Source organism: Lactuca saligna, chromosome 6, assembly GCF_052625555.1.
Source record: "Lactuca saligna cultivar CGN05327 chromosome 6, ASM5262555v1, whole genome shotgun sequence".
Lineage (NCBI taxonomy): Eukaryota > Viridiplantae > Streptophyta > Magnoliopsida > Asterales > Asteraceae > Lactuca > Lactuca saligna.
Window position 1 is genome coordinate 95767279 of NC_136422.1, and position 22968 is coordinate 95790246.

Consider the following 22968-nt stretch of genomic DNA (forward strand, 5'->3'; position numbering starts at 1 on the left):
GACGTGGACGAACTGGAGCCTAGCATCCGAGTACGCGGGGCATACGACGGTACACTGGGCGTACGAGGGATCAGACCGATGACTCGTTCTTCGGATAATACCGGGTTTTAATTAAATTTATATTTTAATTAATTAGCAAACATCAAAAATTTATATCTTTCTCATACAAACTCCGTTTTCGACGTTCTTTATATCCTCGCGAAAGGTGAGACTACGATCTACAACTTTTGTTTAGACTCCGTCGGCTAGTTTTGACTTTATTTTTAATATTATATTTCTAATAGGCCGGGACAGGAAAAGTCCGTTAATATTCCATAACTTCTTCATCCGACGTTGATTTTCGTCAGACTTTTTACCGTTGTGCTAGTATTGTTGAGCTCTTCGATTCTCATTTAGATTGTGTCGGCTAAAAGTCTCTCGATCTCTATTTCGAGTTTTTAGCTGTCTACTGTTATATATGTAACTTAGAAAAATCACAACTTCCTCATGCGAAGTCAGATTTGGACGTTCTTTTTATGTATGTTTACGGTTTGATGATATCTAAAACTTTCATTTAGATACCTAAGGCCAAAAACTATTGTATTGAAACTTCGCGTTTTACGTTTATCAGTATTGCCGGTTTTGCCGAGAATCTTCGGTTGGCCATAACTTTTTCGTTATAACTCGGTTTTTAGGGTTCTTTATATGTATGAAAACCTTGATACAATTCCTACTACTTTATTTAGCCCAAATAAGATTTTAGGAAAGTTAAATTTTTACCTATATTCGACTGGTGTTACATTTCATTGTCTCGAAATATCGGGTTGTCACATCATCCCCTTGTTAGAGGGAATTTCGTCCCGAAATTAGAGTTTAAGCAGAATTGATACTACGCTACGGATAGAAGTTTTATTTGATCTTTGCGTTCCTAAGTGAATTAAGATCCTCTCATGCCCTTCCAGTGAACCTTTCACTATCGGGGTACAACTTTGTTTCTTTCGTTTTCCTTACTGGTGTGATAACTTTTCTTGGTCGAATGTATGTTGGATGTTTTGTGGACTGTGAAATTAGTACACCTTGTACCCTACAAGTAGTGTCTCCGGATCTTCAGAGCAATTTTCACTACTCCTGACTCAAGATCATGTGGTGTATAGTCAACATCCTGTGTCTTAAGCTGTCTTGAGGTATAGGCAGTGACCTTTCCTCTTGCATAAGAACACAACCTTGTCGTACTGATTATGAAGTCAAAACCTTGTGGTCGATTAGATGTCGTGAAGATCTAAAAGTAACTATGATTACTCATGAATTTAGGAAAATTAATAGGTACTTTTGTTCCATCTGTCTCTCTTGTCCCGATCGGCGGAAAGGGCATGTGTTTGGCTTCTAAGTTTATTCGCATGGCAGCATGATCACTCATAGTCTTAAGTAGTCTCTATCATGAAGTTCATTTTAGAACTCATACCTAGTTCATCAATTACAGTTTCACGTATAGGAGTTGTATATAATTAAGATTGAAAAGGTAGTCGAATAAATGATTCTTCTTTAAGCCCACATCCCAATGAGGAAAAAAAGTTAAAGTGGAATCATCAATTCTAAACCTGTAGAACCTTGATTATATACTACCCCTATGTATACATTCTTCAGCGTTAGATCAACCGTATGGGTCTTTGGATTGAACTTGTAACATCCCGAAATAGCAAGAGTTGAGTTGAAGGGCTAAAAGTGTAATTTGGGAAAGAGTGAGTAGAGTCGCGACATGGCTGCGTGTTAAATAGCCGACTCAGCGAGTAGGCACTGAGTGGAGAAAACCCTAATTCTCGGGGTTGAGCCCTATATAAAGAGCATTATGATTCCTCCCCAGCCTCTTTATCACCCCCTTGGGTCCCAGAAACCCTAAAATCGTGGAGAAGCACCATTATTGAGTGGATTGGAGCTTGGAGAATTAATTGTTGAAGAAAGTTTGGGAATTTGAAGGTGTGGAGCAAGGGGCTTTGCTTGGATTCGAGTTTCCTTGCAGATTGGGGCATTCCTTTGAGGTAATATCTCGTTCTTAGGTTGTTGTTATCTTGTCTCTTCATTTTGGGGTTTGAGGGAAGCTTATCATGGGTGATATTGGAGTGTAAAGGTTAGATCTGAGGTTGCTACCTCAGATCTGGTATGGAAGAGAGTTGGAATGCAGGAAAGTCCCTGTGTTGAGTGTTGGATGAAGCTATCTTGTCCCAAACCTTAGCCCTAATGTGCAAAATGCATAGATCTCTTTGGATTCACGTAAAGTTTGACACTTTACATGATGGATGAGTTGTAGGAGGCTAGATCTATGTTTTGGATCAATTGCATGGTCTAGAATGCTTCTGTTTGGATGCAGACCGGTGGTACTCGGTGAGTCACATGGGTGGACTCGACAAGTTTCTTGAAGATGAGCTGAGACTCGACGAGTTGGAAGAACAACTCGGCTAGTTGGATGAAGATGGCCTGAAACTCGGCGAGTTGTATGAACAACTCGACGAGTAGGTTGATGATAGCCTTAGACTCGGTGAGTCTCTTTTTGGACTCGGCGAGTCTTGTCGAAGAGTCCAAATATTTTCTGGTTAAGTCGAGAACCGGCGAGTCAAGGGATGACTCGGTGAGTTGTGTGCAAGTGGACCCAAAGTTGTTGGACTCGGCGAGTCTCGGGGTGACTCGGCGAGTTAGGTCGCGGATTGAGTGAACTTTTGAGTATGGGAACTCGGCGAGTCATAGGGTTGACTCGGCGAGTAGGGTCAGTCAGGGGTTGACTTTGACCTAGTAATTTACCAAGGGTTAACCAGTGGTTTCCAGGGGTACTTTGGTAATTGTTGATTATGGTTTTGAGTTCATTGCATTGGTGGCTATCCATTGGTGGAGATTGTATCAGTGATCGGAGCAGCTTGAGTTATCTGTTCAGTCGGCAGTTTCAAGGTGAGTTATCCTCACTATATCTATAGGGTTTAAGGCACCAAGGCCGACCCTTTTATCGGATGGAAATCCGGGTAATTGTTTGTTGTATGATATTGCGGGATATGGGCCGGAAGGCGTTACGTTATGGGCCGGAAGGCATTACATGTTGTGGGCCGGAAGGCAATGCGATGTGGACCGGAAGGTCATGGCCTGGAAAGGCGTATGTGCGTAATTATTATGTTGGCTAAGTCGTAGGGTGATGTTATGCTAGTGATCGACTAGGCTGGTATCTTGGTTAGGGTAATGATATGTTATGTGATCTGTTGATCGAGTTGCTAACTGTGAACTGTTATATGATTATATGTTATGTGCATGGTTGTCTGGTCTGGAGTGTAACCCGGTATGCATGGTTGTTCTATGTTCTGTCATGATATGTATGCTTTTTATTTTGCGGGTCGGAAGGCGATATGTTAGGGGCTGGAAGGCAATGTGTTATGGGCCGGAAGGCATTACGCTATGGGCCGGAAGGCGATATGTTTTGGACCGGAAGGTTGTGGCCTGGAAGGGCGTATATGTGGTTGGTATTTTTGGGGTATCTCACTAAGCTTTCGGGCTTACAGTTGTGGTTTTTATGTTTTCAGGTTCTCAGGAGTCTGTGACAAGGCAAAGGTGTGATCGTACCGTTCCTCGCGTTGGTGTTTTATGAAATGGACCTGGGAAATACACTGTTAAATAATGTATTGAAAACCTTTTAGTAACAATGTTATCAAATATGGGTTGTTTTTGAAAAGTTTTAATTGTTTCGAAATTTCGGTTGTTTCAAGTTGGTATCAGAGCCTTGGTTTGAGCGAATTGGAGGAACACTCGTGTGACTCCAGTCTCAAATCGAGGAAGGTTTTAAAAAGAGGAAATAAAATGGTTTTTTGTAAATTAAGTAAAAGGAGGACGCGGAGGTACAATCAGCCAGAGCCAATAAGTAACCCCAAATTACCATTCAGGATATTTGTTTTATTGAGCTTTGATAGAACAGCATGCTAGTGTTAGGCTAGGGATCTTCAGGATTTCATGATAATGCTGCCTGTTTTATGATGCCTGCTAGCCTATGGTTTTCCTCTGTTGAGATTTCCAGTGTTCCTCTAGGAGTGAGGATCAAGCGCTTGCTATGAACATTTGTCGCTAGGGTGTTGTGGTAGTACTTCATACAAATATGGGTAGGTGTGGAAGGTAGTATGGGCCAGTACTACTGAAAGCACAGGACCCATACGCGTATCAGGGAAACCATGACCTCTAGGGTTGGGTTGAGAGTTGGTTCCCGGGATAGTGGGAGGAGTCTGAGATTTTCTAGTATCTTTTTAGTATGGAGATTTCGAGGCATGCTGGAAGCGGATCCGGGTCAGGATCGGGGGCAGGAGGAGGAGTTGCGGATGGGGCAGTACCGCCCGAGGTTATCGGTCAGGTGAGTACGCATGAGTTAGATGTGAGGATTCATGAGGGCCTGCATGATGAGGTTGTTGCATTGTTCCGGGCCGAGCTGCCGGAACTGTTTGGGTCGATCAAGACTGCCATGGTGGAGTATTTTGATGAGTGTTATGCGGCTCTCACGGAGACGGCTGCCGCGGTGGCTACAGTGGCTGTAGTAGCGGCAGAGGGAGGAGCTGATAGGGATTTTCAGTATCAGGACTTCGATAATACGAAGCCTCCCACCTTCGATGGAGTTCAGGACCCGATTGTTGCTATGAGGTGGTTATCGGGCGTGGAGGGGTGTTTCTTCACGTGTTCATGCCCTGCTGATCTGAGGGTGAGGTGTGCTCTGAACCTGTTGAGGCTCGGGGTGAAGGATTGGTGGAGATTGACCACGGAGTCATACTCAGATGCGCAGAGGGTTGCCATTTCATAGGATCAGTTCAGAGAGATGTTCAGCGCTCGCTATGTTCCGCAGGCTGAGAGGGAAAGATTGGCTCAAGAGTTCCTTGAGCTGAAGCATGATTTGGAGTCGGTGACTGAGATCACCAGGATGTTCTCTGAGAGGGCGATGTTTTGCCCTGAGTTCACTTCGGAGCAGGCTCAGATGTCCCCATATCTGAGTATGCTCAGGGGAGGGGATATCAGACAATTTGTGTCTGCGCAGAGGTGCGAGACCTTGTTGGAGTTGCAGGAGGCCAATAGGTGGCGTGAGTTAGAGATTGAGTGGCAGTTGCATAAGCTGAGGCAGGCTCCGGTGCAGTCGCTGCCGGTGCCGAAACGGTCCAAGACCGTTGATGTCAGAGTGGAGGATCTTTAGCAGCCACACTTGTGGGAAGTGTGGGAGGAGTCACACTGGAGTTTACAGGTCCGGTGGTGCATGCCGCAAGTGCGGAAAGGAGGGGCACTATGCGGGGGATTGTCGGTGGTCAGAGTTGGTTCGGGATTTGAGGATTTGCTATCATTATCGTCAAGTTGGACATATGAAGGTCAACTGTCCATAACTTTCCGCAGGACCGGTGCAGGCTCCAGCACCAGCCACTTTGAGGAATTCAGGAGGAGGTCAGGATGGAGCGGAGCCCCCAAGGGCTCAGGGTCGTTCTTATCAGCTTGTGGCAGAGGAGGTCAGAGCAGTGTCGGATGCAGCTGTGGGTACGGTTCTTTCTTGATATCTTGTTATCTTGCGATTATTGTGGGGTGTTGTTTGTGCAGGTATCTTTGTGTGGATTTCGATGCGGTATTCGTCATTTTGAGGGTTGAGGTTTTGGTTATGGATTTGTGTTTCGGGTTTTCGTCGTGGTATCCGTTGTTCCTTGAGGGTTTGGCATGGTTATGGATTTGTGTTTCGGGTTTTCATCTTGGTATCCGTTGTTCTTTGAGGGTTTGGCATGGTTATGGATTTGTGTTTCGGGTTTTCGTCTTGGTATTCGTTGTTCCCTGAGGGTTTGGTATGATTATAGTTTGGTGTTTTATGTTATCGTTGGTTATCATTCGTGAGGGTTATTAGTGGAGATGTGGCACTGGGTTGAATGTCGGGTAGCATCTGCAGTCGTGGAATGGATAATTAGAGATCGGGTTCTTTTTTTGAGCGGATTGATCAGTGAGGAGATGTGTTTGGTTGAGGGTTGTTTATGCTTGTGGGAAGCAGTCAGTGTGTAAGTGTTTTCTTGTGCAGGGTTGTTCTGGAAGGTCGTTGATGGCAACCGGTGGTTGTAGTCATTGCTATAAGTAGGGGAAGAATTGGAGAATTCTCCGGGAGATCAATGAGTACTTAAGGGTTCTTAGCTGTTGGGATTCAGCAGTGTTCTGTCAGCCCAGAGTATAGGCTGATAGGAGCGAGTGTCGGGCATACGGGGAGGGATTCAGACCTAGGGCATTTGGTTGTGGAGGCCTGGGAGCAGGCCGAGATCGAGTATGTTTGATGGAGCTAGAGTTCGGAACCCCTAGAGTGCTAGAACGGTATGCATGGGAGGATTTCCGGGGGTGATAACTCGGAATGTCAAATGCTAGTTGGGCGGTCCGGATGGGCGGAAGGCCTGGTGAGGCGGTCCAGTCATGCTAAAGACCCTGCAGGTATTGTTGAATCAGTTTGAGGATATGGATTGTGTAGGTTGCAGTGTGGTTACATTGGGAGGTCTGGCCCCGGGTAGTGACCTTGTTTAGTTGAGGTAGTGCATGGGCTTGAGATTCCCTGCGAGGAGAGTCAGAGTGAGTGTGTTGGATGGATAGCGGACACGCTAAAGGGTGGTGTAACGTTGGGCGAGCACCGTGGCAATTGTCGGAGTGACATTGTGGCCGAGTGGATTCCTTGGTAAAGGAAAAGAGAGAGGTAAGAGGTGTGTAACTCCGAGAGGGAGTGCAAGTTTATGGAAGTAAAAGTGGCAGAGCAGAGTTATGAATAGAGTACTTCGAATATGGTTTGAGCAGCATGTTTGCTGCAGTGGAATAGAAGCTCATCCAGTTTGGGATGCCTGCTGAGGTTGCGGAGGGAATTCCGCAGGTGTAGAGCCAAAAGTCTCGGAAAGGATGCAGGGAGAGAGTCTTGAACTCTCAGTGTGATTCTGATCAGGGTATGGGGAATGTATTAGTAGCTTATACTGGGGAATGTTTGAGGATATTATCAGTGTATCAGGTTTTCCCAACCTGAGGGTGATATAGCTAGTTCAACATGTGTATGCGGTTGCAATGGCAGAACTCGTGAGAGTTGCTCTGAGATTAAGAATGGGCCTCTCAGTCGTCCCGGATTGGAGAGAGTGGGATTCGGATCGGGGATCCGATGGTTCATGGTTTTCTAACCCTTATGGGTCGAGTGATTATTGAGATTTGGGGTAGTGATGCATCTTGGGTAATTCTCGGTTATTGAGTGTGATTATCAGAGGGTACAGTCGGTGCCCGGTTCGAGACGGTGGTCTGGACACCGTAAAGGAAGGGAGAGTGTATTCGAGTTACGATGTGTACGCTTTGAGGGACCGGGTTCGGTTAAGGCCAGGTGGCGCGTTGTGAGGGTATCTTTGAAGTTGAGTTGTTGTAGGCTTCGAGGGCGAAGCCTAATTTAAGTGGGAAAGAAGTGTAACATACCGAAATAGCAAGAGTTGAGTTGAAGAGATAAAAGTGTAATTTGGGAAAGAGTGACTCGGCGAGTCCATGGATGGACTCGGCGAGTAGAGTCGCAACTTGCTCGCATGTTAAATAGCCGACTCGGTGAGTCAATGAGATGGACTCGGCGAGTAGGCGCTGAGTGGAGAAAACCCTAATTCTCAGGGTTGAGCCCAATATAAAGAGACTTATGATTCCTCCCCAGCCTCTTTATCACCCCCTTGGGTCCCAGAAACCCTAAAATCGTGGAGAAGCACCATTGTTGAGTGGATTGGAGCTTGGAGAAGTAATTGTTGAAGAAAGTTTGGGAATTTGAAGGTGTGGAGCAAGGGGCTTTGCTTGGATTCGAGTTTCCTTGCAGATTGGAGCGTTCCTTTGAGGTAATATCTCGTTCTTAGGCTGTTGTTATCTTGTCTCTTCATTTTGGGGTTTGAGGGAAGCTTATCTTGGGTGATATTGGAGTCTAGAGGTTAGATCTGGGGTTGCTCCCTCAGATATGGTAGGGAAGAGAGTTGGAATGCAGGAAAGTCCCTGTGTTCAGTGTTGGATGAAGCTATCTTGTCCCAAACCTTAGCCCTAATGTGAAAAATGCATAGATCTCTTTGGATTCACGTAAAGCTTGCCACTTTACATGATGGATGAGTTGTAGGAGGCTAGATCTATGTTTTGGATCAATTGCATGGTCTGGAACGCTTCTGTTTGGATGCAGACCGGTGGTACTCGGCGAGTCACATGGGTGGACTCGACGAGTTGCTTGAAGATGAGATGAGACTCGACGAGTTGGAAGAACAACTCGGCGAGTTGGATGAAGATGGCCTGAAACTCGGCGAGTTGTATGAACAACTCGACGAGTAGGTTGATGATAGCCTTAGACTCGGTGAGTCTCTTTTTGGACTCGGCGAGTCTTGTCGAAGAGTCCAAATATTTTCTGGTTGAGTCAAGAACCGGCGAGTCAATGGATGACTCAGTGAGTTGTGTGCAAGTGGACTCAGAGTTGTTGGACTCAGCGAGTCTCGGGGTGACTCGGCGAGTTAGGTTGCGGATTGAGTGAACTTTTGAGTATGGGAACTCGGCGAGTCATAGGGTTGACTCGGCGAGTCGGGTCAGTCAGGGGTTGACTTTGACCTAGTAATTTACCAAGGGTTAACCAGTGGTTTCCAGTGGTACTTTGGTAATTGTTGATTATGGTTTTGAGTTCATTGCATTGGTGGCTATCTAGTGGTGGAGATCGTATCAGTGATCGGAGCAGCTTGAGTTATCTGTTCAGTCGGCAGTTTCAAGGTGAGTTATCCTCACTATATCTATAGGGTTTAAGGCACCAAGGCCGACCCTTTTATCGGATGGAAATCCGGGTAATTGTCTGTTGTATGATATTGCGGGATATGAGCCAGAAGGCGTTACGTTATGGGCCGGAAGGCATTACATGTTGTGGGCCAGAAGGCAATGCGATATGGACCGGAAGGTCATGGCCTGGAAAGGCGTATGTGCGTAATTATTATGTTGGCTGATTCGTAGGGTAATGTTATGCTAGTGATCAGCTAGGCTGGTATCTTGGTTAGGGTAATGATATGTTATGTGATTTGTTGATCGAGTTGCTAACTGTGAACTGTTATATGATTATATGTTAGGTGCATGGTTGTCTGGTCTGGAGTGTAACCCGGTATGCATGGTTGTTCTATGTTCTGTCATGATATGTATGCTTTTTATGTTGCGGGTCGGAAGGCGATATGTTAGGGGCCGGAAGGCAATGTGTTATGGGCCGGAAGGCGATATGTTTTGGACCGGAAGGTTGTGGCTTGGAAGGGCGTATATGTGGTTGGTATTTTGGGGGTATCTCACTAAGCTTTCGGGCTTACAGTTGTGGTTTTTATGTTTTCAGGTTCTCAGGAGTCTGTGGCAAGGCAAAGGTGTGATCGTACCGTTCCTCGCGTTGGTGTTTTATGAAATGGACCTGGGAAATACACTGTTAAATAATGTATTGAAAACCTTTTTGTAACAACGTTATCAAATATGGGTTGTTTTTGAAAAGTTTTAATTGTTTCGAAATTTCAATTGTTTCAGAACTTGACGTACTGCACGAGTGGTACTTCGGGGCGGTTTGTTGAATTGTTCTTTGGAAAGGATGGGAAACAATAAGTGCTCTATGCAGGAGTACTTTGGTGTTCTGGAATGACGGCTTTGCTAGAAAGACAATTTCGGAGGAAGAGATGTACGTATGAAGCTGTTTTTGTGAGGATCAAATTGAATCAAGTCGTATGATAATGTCGGAATCATAAGGAAACTTAAAGACATTAGATTTGAACTTAAGACGTTTACAGACAAAACACAACCGTGCAACCATCAACAGAGTTACAGCACTTTAGACTACTATAAGATTATTGTTGCGCACAAGGTATACTAAAAAGGTAAGTATACGTAGTACGAGCATCCCTATACTGACGGGATTCCGCAAAAGATAAAACTCTCGTTGTACTAGTTTTAAACATGTTTTAAAAAGACATACATAATACTGACGATTGGAAGTGAACCTATACTATAGTAGGGTCCTTCGTTGCTTATTTCCATTCTGAGGTCAAGCTCCTCCGGATTCGCCGTCGTCCTTCTCTGTTGGATAGTCCCTCTTGAAGTATCCCATTACGCCACATAGATGGCATATTCGAGAGATTTCGACATTGGTGTTTGAAGTAATGTGTTGGGTCCGAGTCCGGCAGCAATTGGTAGTATGTCCGTTCTTGTTGCATTTAAAGCAGTGTAACGGACGACAACTACCCAGATGATGGAAGCTGCACTTATTGCATTTCGGTAGGTTTCCGGCATACTGCCTAGCTGGTGTAGGGACAATTGGGATACCAGAAGGTATGGTAGTAGGAGATACAGATGTCGTGGTTGCGAAGGTTGCCACATGTTGTTGTCTTTTGCTCGCCCCTTGGGGTGATTTTCCTTTAGCTTTAGCCCAGAACTTTCGTTTGTTATTCTTGGGCTTGGGATTCGGGTTTTTGTGGTAGTTTGTTGTCCGTTGAGGTATTTGATTGTTACTTGGATTGGAGTTATTGTTAACAATCCCGCTAACATTCGCGTTGTTAGCGTTAAGGTGGGTCAGAACAGCTGACACGGCATCCGAGACTGCAGCTTGAAAGGTAGCTGCATCAATCTGAAGAGTTGGTGTTTGGTTGATGGGTTGATCGTTTTTCTTCGGCGACATGATTCTGTTGCATGGAAAGAAAATGAATTTGTGAGTGAGAATGGTTGAACCTGGATGTACTTCGATCGCTTAAGTAAAGAGTAGAAGCATGTTCTTCAAGTTTTGACCTACATCTCTATGATGCAGTCTTAGTACAGATTAGAAGTATGTTCATGATAGTTTGACCTACATCCCTAAGATGCAGTCCTAGTTCTGAGTAGAAGTATGTTTGTAGAATGGTCTTTAAATGTTTATCGTTCAAGCCGAGGTATTATAGGTTGGTGGATAATATGATCCCACCTTTAAAAGAGGCTTGAAAATGATTTTGGAGTTAAATTACCATAGTCCAATAACTTAACTAGATGGGGTTTCAGATAGACTCCAACAGTAGTAAAATGAAGGTATTTGAACAATGAGTAACACGGAAGTTAGTCGACTTTCGATATCATTGATGTTTAAAATGTAATAGGTTTGGGGGAATTGACCTTGTTGTAGGTCATACATCATATTCGGAGTAGAAAAGTCCTTGACCGCATAAAGACTTTACTAAAAGTACTTACAGTACAAGGTAGTCACATAGAAAGTACTACACAGCACATAGACATGAACATGGTTCTTTAAAACAAAGAAGGAAGTAAGTTATCTCCTACTAGCGATGGTCACCCCTATGGTGAACCCTTAGTTGACGTTTCATATCAAGCAGGTATCTCTCGTACACCCTCTGGCGTACTTGGAGCTCTATGACTTCGGCTCGGGTTTCAGCTAGTGCTTGCAGCAGGGTCTCATGGTTTCTCTCAGATCTCTCATTGGTGATCAAGGTGATTGGTGTGAATGGTATGCATTCTTGTATTGGTATTAACCTCTTCGATACGTTGAAAAGTCATCATGCCCTGAATTACGTTTCGGGCAACTCTACGGATTATGATTTGTAGAACTCTATCTGCTGAGATTCCTTCACTTGAGTGGTAGAAGCTTCGGTATCCATTAAACGGCATAGGTTGATCTTGCTCTTCACTCCATGTTTCCAAGCATTCTACCCAAGGAGGCGTCGGGCCATGGAGAGCTGGACGAGGGTTAGGGTTTGAATTGGGAGCTACTAGGGGTAGGTTCTCATCCTCGGGTTCGGAGTTATCATCATCCGAAAGGTCTTCAGCATGGTGATCATTCAAAAGGGAGTGGATAATCATTCTCTGGTTCTTCTCTGAACCATCCATCACTGCATTTGTTCGGGAAGTACGGGTCGTCGTGGGGATGGAGTCCAGCCATGTTATCTATACTAGGATTTGGGTAAAGAAATAATTATTAGGCGAACTATCTAGATAATTATTAGATAACCTTCATTAGTTACATCATTATTTGTAAAGTGCATACCAGTTATATGTAATCAAAACAGGATAGGCTTTCGAATAAGTGAACTCAACTCCAAATTCACAAGGAACCGGGGTAAAGTAGAATTTCACAGATTCTAAGTCTATGACATCCTAGTTACATATAACCTTAGTATATCCACTTAGCAACCATCAACTTAGTAATGAAGATCCTTTTTAGTTCTCAAGTAAGTAATTATAGTAACATAAAATACTCATATAGTATTTTAGACTTAGGTTCTGTTATAATGTTTCTCATTGTGGTAGTGTTGGTAAGTTTTTAGACATGTTGACACATCACAACCATTCTTGGGCATATGCTAATCACTCCTCGAACCAGCATAGTTGATCAGGCTATGCCATTCCCAGGACTAACCATACATCCCCAAGCTTACTTGTGATATTCAACAATCGTAATACTTTTGTTCTTGTCATTGTGACACTGATTTTAGTATGAATGTAGGCACGTATACTTAATTAAATATTTTATTATTTAAAAGTATAAACTCTAAGTCAGAGTACTTTTAATCCCATTGTATTTATAGTTAGTATATCTTTTATGGGTTGATATACTCAATTCACTATAAACAATGCTCTGATACCAATCTGTCACACCCCAAAACCGAGAACGACGGAAACGTTCTGGGGCGGAGGACGTCATGTAATGTATCACAACAATGCAAAGTAGTAAACAAGCAACAACCTCATCCATTGCATTAATAGTATATGTTTCAAGTACATGTGTGTTCTTTCATAATATACAACAATAAAATGAATAAACTGAAAATAAGACGAGTTTGTATTGCTCCGTCTTCACAACACCTGGTCATCGTACCTATCTATTTGCGACCTGAGAATACAAGTTATTTTGAAAGCGAGTATCAGCCAAAAAGCTAGTGAATTCATAAGTATTTATGTGTTTTTGATTTGTAAAACTTGTAATGCAAGACATGATATTGTTCTGAAAGAAAGTTTGTATAAGTGTGAAAATATTTGTAAGTAATTGAAATCGTTTGGTAAACTCTAGAAATCCCTATGATTCCTATTAGTATAGATGAAATCTTCTACCAAGACCAAGTTGTTTTGAAAGTAGTCTTCTACCAAGACCCAACTGTTTGACAATTATTATTAATATAAGAAATTGTATCCTTTGGTACTAGGATACTCAAATACGATTCACCTTATTTGTTATGTGGATGAGTCGCAAGATGATGGTAATCATATAACTAACTTACGTATTATCCCTTTATACTAGGATAACTAACAGTGTTAACTTTAGACATCCGTAGATGTACATTTACCTCTGTTGCTAACAGCTACGTGTAGAATAGTTAATCCCTTAATGTATACCTGTAATGGTATCAATCGAGGTCATCCGTGGATGTGCATTTACCTCTGTAGCTAATAGAGATTCTAGGAATGGTTAATCCCGTAAAGTATCCTTTGGTACTAGGATATAAAGTCCAATCTATCTCGTCGATGATGTGTTTGTATCACAAGGTCAAGATAGAAAGGAGAACTATATAATGGTATCTAGACATATAATATGTAATAGTAATTTGCCATATAATGTCTATGTAAAAGTATTCATGTATAAGTATTCATGTAAGAGTATTCATGTAAACGTACTCATGTAAGCGTATCTATGTAAGGGTATCCCTATAAATATATCCATGTAAGAGGAATCTCTGTAAGAGTATCCCTTCATATATCATGTAGTCTAGACTCATGAAGGAACTGACTCTGGTGTAATTTCTTGTAATAGGAATAATGTTTTGTATCCCCTAAACTATTCCTATAATAGTTTAATAGAATATAATTGATGAGTGTCCAAGTAGATTTATACACCCTTGCTACCCAAGAGCGTCAGAACAGAATAGACTGATGGAACATTTATGACTATGTATGTACACATGATATCTAACTAATATTTAAAAGACCTTCGGACGGGTACCCGATATCCCACCAGACCACATCCAAATCGAGGAAAAGGAAATAGGGTGGATAGCCTTCCTAAGTCTTTTTTAAACATTTCTTATATAACTATACATATAGAGGCATGCAATTTATAATATAAAAGCATAAAAGAAGTTTTGTAAAACCGTTGAAAAGTCTAATAAAGAATTTGTGACTTGATGTCAGTTTATAAAACGATTGAAAGTATTTTGTTTGATAAGACAGTTTAAGTACACGGAAAACCACTGTTTGAAAACACATTTGTAACCGAGTTTGAAAGGAAGCTTACAGTGTGTAAGACAGTTTGATAAAGAGCTTTAATCATATAAAAACGTTTAAGAAAGTCTTTTGAAGTAATATGTTTAGTAAAACTGTTAAACTTGTAGTAAATCCATTTGTATACTAGTAATAAATCCCATATGATTGATTTATTAACAACAAGTATCCCAAAATATTGATGTTTTTCGTGCCAAAATAATCGTATGTTTGTGGTACCAAAGATGGACACATATACATACGGTACAAGCAGAGTGTTTGATTTATATATATATATATATATATATATATATATATATATATATATATATATATAACACAACACTTTTCATTTCAAAAGCTATGATGTTATCGTGATATATTTTTCATACGGAAGTTTTCCCTATAATTCTTATAAATCACATATGATTCCATTGATAAAAAGCGTATAATGAAATTTATTATATAACACACGACAATAATCGAGTATTTAACTTGTATTCCCCCCCTTAAAAGCATATAAAAGTATTTATAAAACATTTAAAAGTGTAGTTTATAGGGGTATGAACTCACTTGATTGATTAAAGAAAGCGTGACGAAAACCAAGCAGAACTTCTACTAGAGAAAGCGGATCTCTCGAGATTCTCGGGAAATCTCGGGAGTCTCGTGTGTGTAAATCTTTCTTCCCACCTTGGATATGAAAACCGGGCCTTTGGGATGACTACGAGGGTTGAAACGCAGAGCTTCGGCACGAGAAAGGAAGGAAATTAGCAATTTTGGCCGGCACCCTCGCACCCTTTATATAGGGGCTGGAGGACCTCGGTACGCGGGGCATACTCTTGTATGCGGCGCGTACGAGACGTCACAGGTGACCGCATCCTCAATCGAAGCGTTGGGGCGACGTGGATGAACCGGAGCCTAGCATCCGAGTACGCGGGGTGTACGATGGTACACTGGGCGTACGAGGGATCGGACCAATGACTCGTTCTTCAGATAATCCCGGGTTTTAATTAAATTTATATTTTAATTAATTAGCAAACATCAAAAATTCATATTTTTCTCATACGAACTCCGTTTTCGACGTTCTTTATAGCCACGCGAAGGTGAGACTACGATCTACAACTTTCGTTTAGACTCCGTCAGCTAGCTTTAATTGAGGGAGAAGAGACCGGCCCCGATACAGTAGCGGCCGTCGTCAAAGCAGTTCATGGTCGTTGAGTTAAGATCTGGGGTCAGCAAAGCTGCACTTGTAGGAAGTGCGGTAGGGTTCATGACAAAGCATCTCGATCTGGTAGTTTGTGCCACAATTATGGAAAGGAGGGGCACTATGCAAGGGATTGCATCTTATTAGCCGTAGTTCAATGTATGAGGATTTGCTATCATTGAGGAGCAATGTTGGACATCAGGGGAGGGCGAGCCCCCGATGGCTAGAGGCTGCGCTTTCAACTCACCACCGAGAAGGCCAGAGTAGCACTAAATGTGGTGACTGGTATGTTTCTATCCTTTATCTTGATAATTATATTTTATGTTATGCTTATTTGTGTACCTTTGTTACGTACGTTCCTAGTGAACTCTTTTCTTGCTCTAGTGCTGTTTGAATCAGGTGCGAGTCAGTCTTTTGTATCTCGATCATTCAGTAGGGAGTTTAATATGCCCTTAGGGGAGTTGTAATGTCTGTTGTGAGTTTCTATCGCCAATGAACATGGGGTTTCTATTTCTTCAGTGTATCAGGGTTGTGTTCTGAAGATCTTTGGGGTATCCTTTCTGATCGTTTTGATACCTATCTCCATGGGGGATGTCTACGTGATTGTAGGTATGGGCTGGCTGAGCCATTTTGGCACGATGATTGTGTTGGATAAGGTGTCTAATTCCATAACTATTTCTGGTATATACTTGAGCCGACCCAATATGGTCCATTTGGGTTGCATGGCACCATGCAACTGGATAGAGTAAATGAGAGAAATAACACTTGTGGTTTATTAATATATTATAAGTTCTAATATATTAATAGTACTATTTAATTAGTTTGATCAAGAATTAATTAAGTGATCAAAAGATAACTAATTAAATATATGGGTTGATTATGTAAATCATCCAAAACTTGTATAGTGGGATAAGAGGCTTCATGGATTATCAAGTTGGGTTAAACCCACAGGATGCTCCATGGGAGTTACAAACCCATGGGTCGTGGAAATGAAGAGTCATGACACATTAGGGCTTAAATGGTGTAACCCTAGATGTGTCAACACTATATAAGGAACCCATTCTCCACCAAAATCGGTTGCACAAGTACAAGAGAGGGCTAGGCCGATTTTCAAGTGTGTGTATTCTCTCAAAGGTCATTCGAAAAGCATTTAGTGTTGTGTGAAGCATTTGAGGCATCATACTTGGGGTGCTAGGCACACAAGGATTCAAGGATCATAATCAACAACAAGGTAAGTTATTCTATCTTTCATTCAAGTTAAAAATTGTTCCCCATGTATGCTAGATAGGAATATAACCTTGGAATTCAACTTTGCATGATAATTAGACAAAAATAGATCCAATGTTATTAGGGTTGCATGTACACTTAGGAAGTGTTAGAATGCTCAAAACCCATCAGTGGTATCAGAGCCTAGGCTTGTTTGTTTACTATTTGTGCAAAATTGTGTTAAAAATCGGAACAACTTGTTGTCTGATCAGTGAACTCGCCGAGTCCATGGGAGGACTCGATGAGTCTAAGTGAATATTTATCCTACTCGTCAAGTAGGTTCATGCACTCGACGAGTAGGAGGCCCTGACAGCAGTTTTTCGACTTTTATTGTTGGACATGGACTAGAAACATTACCCTAAACTGTTTTGGTACTTGCAAACTTGTTTTAGATGGTGTAATGTTTATGCTAATACATTTACAATGGAAATTATCAAAATTACAAGTTTTTAAGTGTAATTTTTGATTCTTGAAAGTGTTCATATTTATGTTCTTGAATTTATGAAGATTAGATGATCATAGGAATTTCTTGTAACCTTCATGGTAGTTTGATTAATGATCATAATGTGTTTTAATGGAGTCCATAACTTGCCCTCAAGTTATGGAAAACCAAAAGTCACACTTTTATTAAAGTCATTAAAAGAACACAAGAGTTATAAAAAATGAAGGGTGTTCATTTTTATTACTCAATTAATTCATAAGTTATAAGAAATGAAATGTTTTGTAAAGTTACAATGCCCTCAAGTTTTGGAACATGTAAAGTCACTTAATAAACTTTAGTTCCAACCCTTAGAATTTTGAAAGTTAAAATTCATCCCTTATACTTTATAATATTATAACTTAATAATATATATATATATATATATATATATATATATATATATATATATATATATATATATATATATATATATATATATATATATAGTCGTTTACCCGCGCCATGCGACGGGTGCGAATAGTTTTTACTCAAATTAATTTCGACAGCCGATTAATTCTTTTACGCAAATATTTTATTACATATAAACAAGTATGAATAATAGTCGTGCTAGTATAAATGAAATCAATAAGAATTAAAAATAAAAAGTTGTGATTCTTTACAAATGTATATATGAACATGTGATTGATTGTGTATTATTAATCGTGCAATACTTCTTTATACATCACATTTTATGTATAGACTTCGCTGATATTTAAATGTTCGTCAGAGTTCACTCATATGCATTGGCACATAATATCCTTCTAGATAATGCTACATAAAATCGGTCATACGAAAAAAGCGATTCTGACTTGTCTTATTTTTCGATCGGGTTTCCTTGAAGCTCAGTTCTATCAATCTTTTTTCGTTAGCTTTTTAGGTTTGAAATCACATTTTTTGGTTTAATGTGGTATTTGAGCTAATCTAGTTCACTCATATTGTTCAACTTTCATCGTTGCATACAAGATTAATATTTTTCTCAACGCCTTGTTTCCTTTTAGTTGGCGTCGAATAAATTATTTTTGTATAATTATCATATTTACAAAAAACATAGTTTGTTGACAAATCTATTTAATATATATATATATATATATATATATATATATATATATATATATATATATATATATATATATATATTGCCATTGTATAACTTTTATATATGCATCAATGCTAATCAAAGGTTCACAACATTTTTTGATAAAAAATATTGTTATATTAATAAAAAATCAATAAATATATCTAAAATTAAAATTAAATCTCCCCATAGAAAAACTATTAAAAAGGAAACTCATGAGTTAAATGTATGACAAATCATGCAAACGAAAAAAGTTATATTAATCCGTCAATATCTTAGAATAGATCTTATAAATTAATAAATTAATTTTTTTTTTTGAAACAGCAAAACGCATACTTTTAAATACGCACCCCAGGTTTGAGCTCTGCAAAGCGGGCAAACCCAGCCCCTGATACGATTTCCAGAGAAAATTCCCCCACAATGAGCATTTAAAAAGGATTTATGGAGTCCCAAAGTGGGGTTATAAAGTATTTGTAATCTAAATCTATATATAGATTTCATACATGACATTATTTTTTTATTTTTATTTTTGTAACTCCGAAAGCAAACAAAATTACAGCCACAAGATTTAACTTTTAGGCAGTTACAAACCCGTCTTTTACACTTCAGCGAAAAAAATACGGCATGGTGCGGTGCCCTTCTTTTGCTCATAGAAACTTCAAAAAATTTAACCTGAGTTTCAGAAAAATAATGCCCCCTACGTATTCTTTTATTTCTTCTAGCACTGTCAAAAAGGAAAACAAACAAAAGATCATACATTGACATTAATTGTACAAGAGATACAAATATGGAAAAAAAACACCAAACGAACACACCACCACAACATTTTGAGGCTGAAGTAGGCACATATCAATCACCAAAAGATTATTGTGTACTACTTATTCATTTGAGAGTAAATTTCTAGACATGTAGCCATTTTATAAAATGGAGAATTACTTGTCTGGAAAATACTTGTGAACCATGGCAATATAACAACAGATATATTAGAAGATCGTGGTCAATTACACAAAGAAATGATTGCATACCTTTGTCTTCTCTTTGTGATAAAATGCTTGCATGTGGTTCTCCAAAACCATGTTCCAGATCAGTAAGTAGCACCTATTTGGAGGACAAAAACATCGTTTTTAATATGCGTTTAAAATAATAATGTCCCTCACATTAGATGATTATTCAACACCTTTAAACCAATCTTTATACTTTTATCCGGCCACAACCCCGCTCTTGTAACAACTGCAACAAAAACTAAAAATTCATCTATACATGATTGAAAAACACAAAAACCAATACAACTAAGTCAATGAAAAGTTTAAAAGCAAGATAGAATGCAAAATAAATGTTAGCAATGAACAGATTGACCAATTTCGCCTGCATCTTTGACTGCAAAAACAAAGAAAATGAAAAGATTAAGGTCGGTAGTTACTAAAAAATACAACCTAGAAAATTTTAATTATTGAATAGAAGAAAAAAATCACTATATTATATCACGTTAATGCAGAAGAATTGAGATTCTTAAAAATACAACCTATCCATCAAGAACATCATAAGGTTACTCCATGAAATGGAATTATTAAACATTTGTGAAAACAGTAAAAAGGTTGTCCATAAACATTGAATTACAGAACTCCAAACTTATCACAACCCAAGTATGAATAACGTCATCAGGGGTAAGAAAGCACCATTACGTACTTGTCGACATTTCAATATACCAATCTACTTTTGGGGGATCACCAATTATAGTAATGAAATTTCACTATTCCAACCACTTAAAAAAGCCCTCCTAGCCAAATATGCAAAAAAGCAGATAAATGAAAAGCGGCAGAGAGAACAAATCCTAATTTCGTTAAAGAGAAAAACGCGTAGATGTCAACCTCTTTTGATTTTGGAAACAAAGGAAAATCATCCAAGAAATTCAAAAAGAAAGGTTAGATAGAAAGGAATTAAAAATCAGGAAGATGAAGATTCACCAACATGTAGAACTTGCTGTCGAATCCAAGAAATTTATGGAACAAACAAATGTTATTGCGCCGTTTAGGGTTATTAATAGCCTTATTGTCAAAGTAAGAAAAATGTATACCTGGCAATTCTCTGAGTAAGAAAAAGAGAGGCATCATGGGAGAAAGAGATATAGAGAGTGGGAGAAAAAGAGATCTCACGAACTGAGAAATAGAAAATTCTAAAAATACTTACAAGTATTTTGAATGGAGGGGGATACGTACCATGAAGATTGAGCCAATTTGGGGTTAGAGTTTCCGATGTGCGATGGTGGCATTGATGGTGGCAGCGAGATAGAGTTAGGGTTTCTCATCTCGACATAAGGTAGAAGCGAGTGGCAGATGCCAGTGAAGGTAATGGCAGTGTTAGGAGGTTGGTGGTAACCGAGGCTATTGAAGAGAGTAAGGAAGAAGACGGGAGAGATCTGGGAGAAATGACGGTTGGGGGAAGATATTAGGGTTTTCCAACATCTAACAAAGGATAAGATAAGACCGTAAGTTACGATGATACGCATGTGTATACGCTTACATTGTAAGCCTAATAGAATTGTACATGGTGTTATAAGAGGTATACCTCTTAATTTTCAAGAAATGAGCAATACGTTTAATAATATAGTAAAGATATATATGTATGTATAAGATAAGGTCGTCTTACTGCTAGTACGCCTAATTCACGAAGTCGGTCTATAAGGGGGGGGGGGGTATAAGGTTGTTGCCTATAAAATGGCAACTTAATGGGTGTCCACTCTCACCCACCGGTTCCTTGATCGGTGGAGGGTTGTTAGCCGAACGGGTAGAAAAAGGACTTATAAATTCTCATTTAAAGTATGATGAATATTATAAAGTAACTAAATGAATTTATTAAATTCCCAATCTTAGTTACTTTAGGAAAAATGTGAATAAGGTGCTAATGCATGAAATTACACTTTAAAATTTGTTTAAGTCATTGGTGGAGCGTGTGTGGTTAACTGACACACTAACTTGGACTTAACAAGCAAGTAAAGGGTGACTTAATGTTGATCACAGTATCGGTGGAGCGTGTGTGGTTTACCGGCACATTGATTAAGTGATAAACTTTAAGGGTACCAAGTGATTTGCATGGTTAATTCGCACCTTGTTTTGTGATCATCGGTATCCCAGTCATAAAACTTGTACGGCACACTCGAGATTGAAACATGCATTTGAAAAGTTCATTGAATCTAAAAAAATATAAGAATTTCTAAGAACCAATTAAAAAAAACCTAATAATTATATTTCGTTTTTCATGGTGGAAATTGGTGAATCATCATTCACCTACCTTTAAAATATCTTATAGCTTAGATTACGGCATACCTCTTCTAAGCTATAATATATTGTGATTGGATCCTAGCATTAATATTATATTTGGGTGTTTTATTAAGGACTCTCTTAATATCTAAACTAATCTTGTTCTCTTCATTCAGATGTCTTCAAATAACGCTGCGTCTGGATTTAATCGTAATGGCTCCTTTACTCTTATGAACTTGTGTGGGAAAGTCACTTTTGATGGATCCAACTTCAATGAATGGATCAGAAGCATCAGGATGATTACCCACTACGAGGACAAAGAATAAGTCCTTGACAAGGAGCTTAAGGAGATTAATGAGACCACTGCAACTCCCCAGGAGATCACTGACTTCCAGGCACATGAAATGGATGCTACAAAAGTGGCATGCATCATGTTGGCCACCATGACAGCGGAACTCCAAAAGTCCTATGAGGACTTCTACCCTTTTGAAATGCACCAAGATCTGATGGAAAGATAACATCAAAGTGCACGACAAGAGAGGTATGAAATCATCTACTCCATCATAACAACCATGATGCAGGATAGAGAGTCCGTCACGAGCCACATAAAGGTATGTGGATCGGTTGCTGAAGCTTAATGTGAACTTCCCTGAGGAGCTTGCAATAGATATCATTTTGCACTCCTTACCATCGTGCTATGATCAATTCCGCATGACATATCACATGAATAAGGAAGAGGTCACACTCAGCAAACTTCAGGGACTCCTCAAGACCGCAGAAATAGGTCTTAAGGGTAAGTCAGTTGTTAACACTCCTACTCTAAACTCCGCGCTGATTTTGGCAATCGGGAAAGGTCGAGGGAAGAAGAGAAAAAGATCTTCGAAGGGTACCAAAGCTAGCACCCTTGATGGCTCTTCTTCAAGTGGAACCAAGAAAGGTTTCGTCACTCCTTCTTCTGACCCAAAAGTGGTTGAATGCTTCTATTGCCATGAAAATCACATTGGAAGCGGAACTGCCCAAAATAACAGCAAGATGTGAAGGATGGGAAAGTTAAACCCAACCATGAAGGTATTTACACTATCTTATCTGATAACTCACCCCATGATAACTCTTGGGTCCTTAATACCGGCTGTGGTATTAATATATGTTCTGATTTGCAGGGACTAAGAAGAAGTGAGAATGTGGAGCATGGAAGAATAAACTTAATCATGGGGCATAGGAAAGCTTTACCTGTCACCAAGATTGGAGTTTATACTTTATCGCTAAGTAGTGGGTTTAATTTAGATTTGAATAAATGTTGTTATTCGCCAGAAATGGCAAGAAATATTATTTCCTTTCATGCATTGTATAAACAAGGATTCACATTTTCATTTGATAATGAAGTTGGTTCGATTAATGCTTTCTTTAATAATGTTCTTTATTTTAAAGAATTACCTTGTGATGGTGTGTAGGAAACTGTATATATGTGGTTGAT

General features: G+C 39.9%; 1 long non-coding RNA gene across 1 annotated transcript; it reads right to left on the minus strand.

Moving 5' to 3' along the window:
- Nucleotides 1-18781: 18781 nt before the first annotated feature.
- LOC145000081 (uncharacterized) lies at nucleotides 18782-19588 on the minus strand. The gene is made up of 3 exons (XR_013661108.1): nucleotides 19415-19588; nucleotides 19263-19335; nucleotides 18782-18961 (listed from the first exon to the last, which is right to left on the minus strand). It is a non-coding gene; the product is annotated as an uncharacterized LOC145000081 (long non-coding RNA).
- Nucleotides 19589-22968: the final 3380 nt, after the last annotated feature.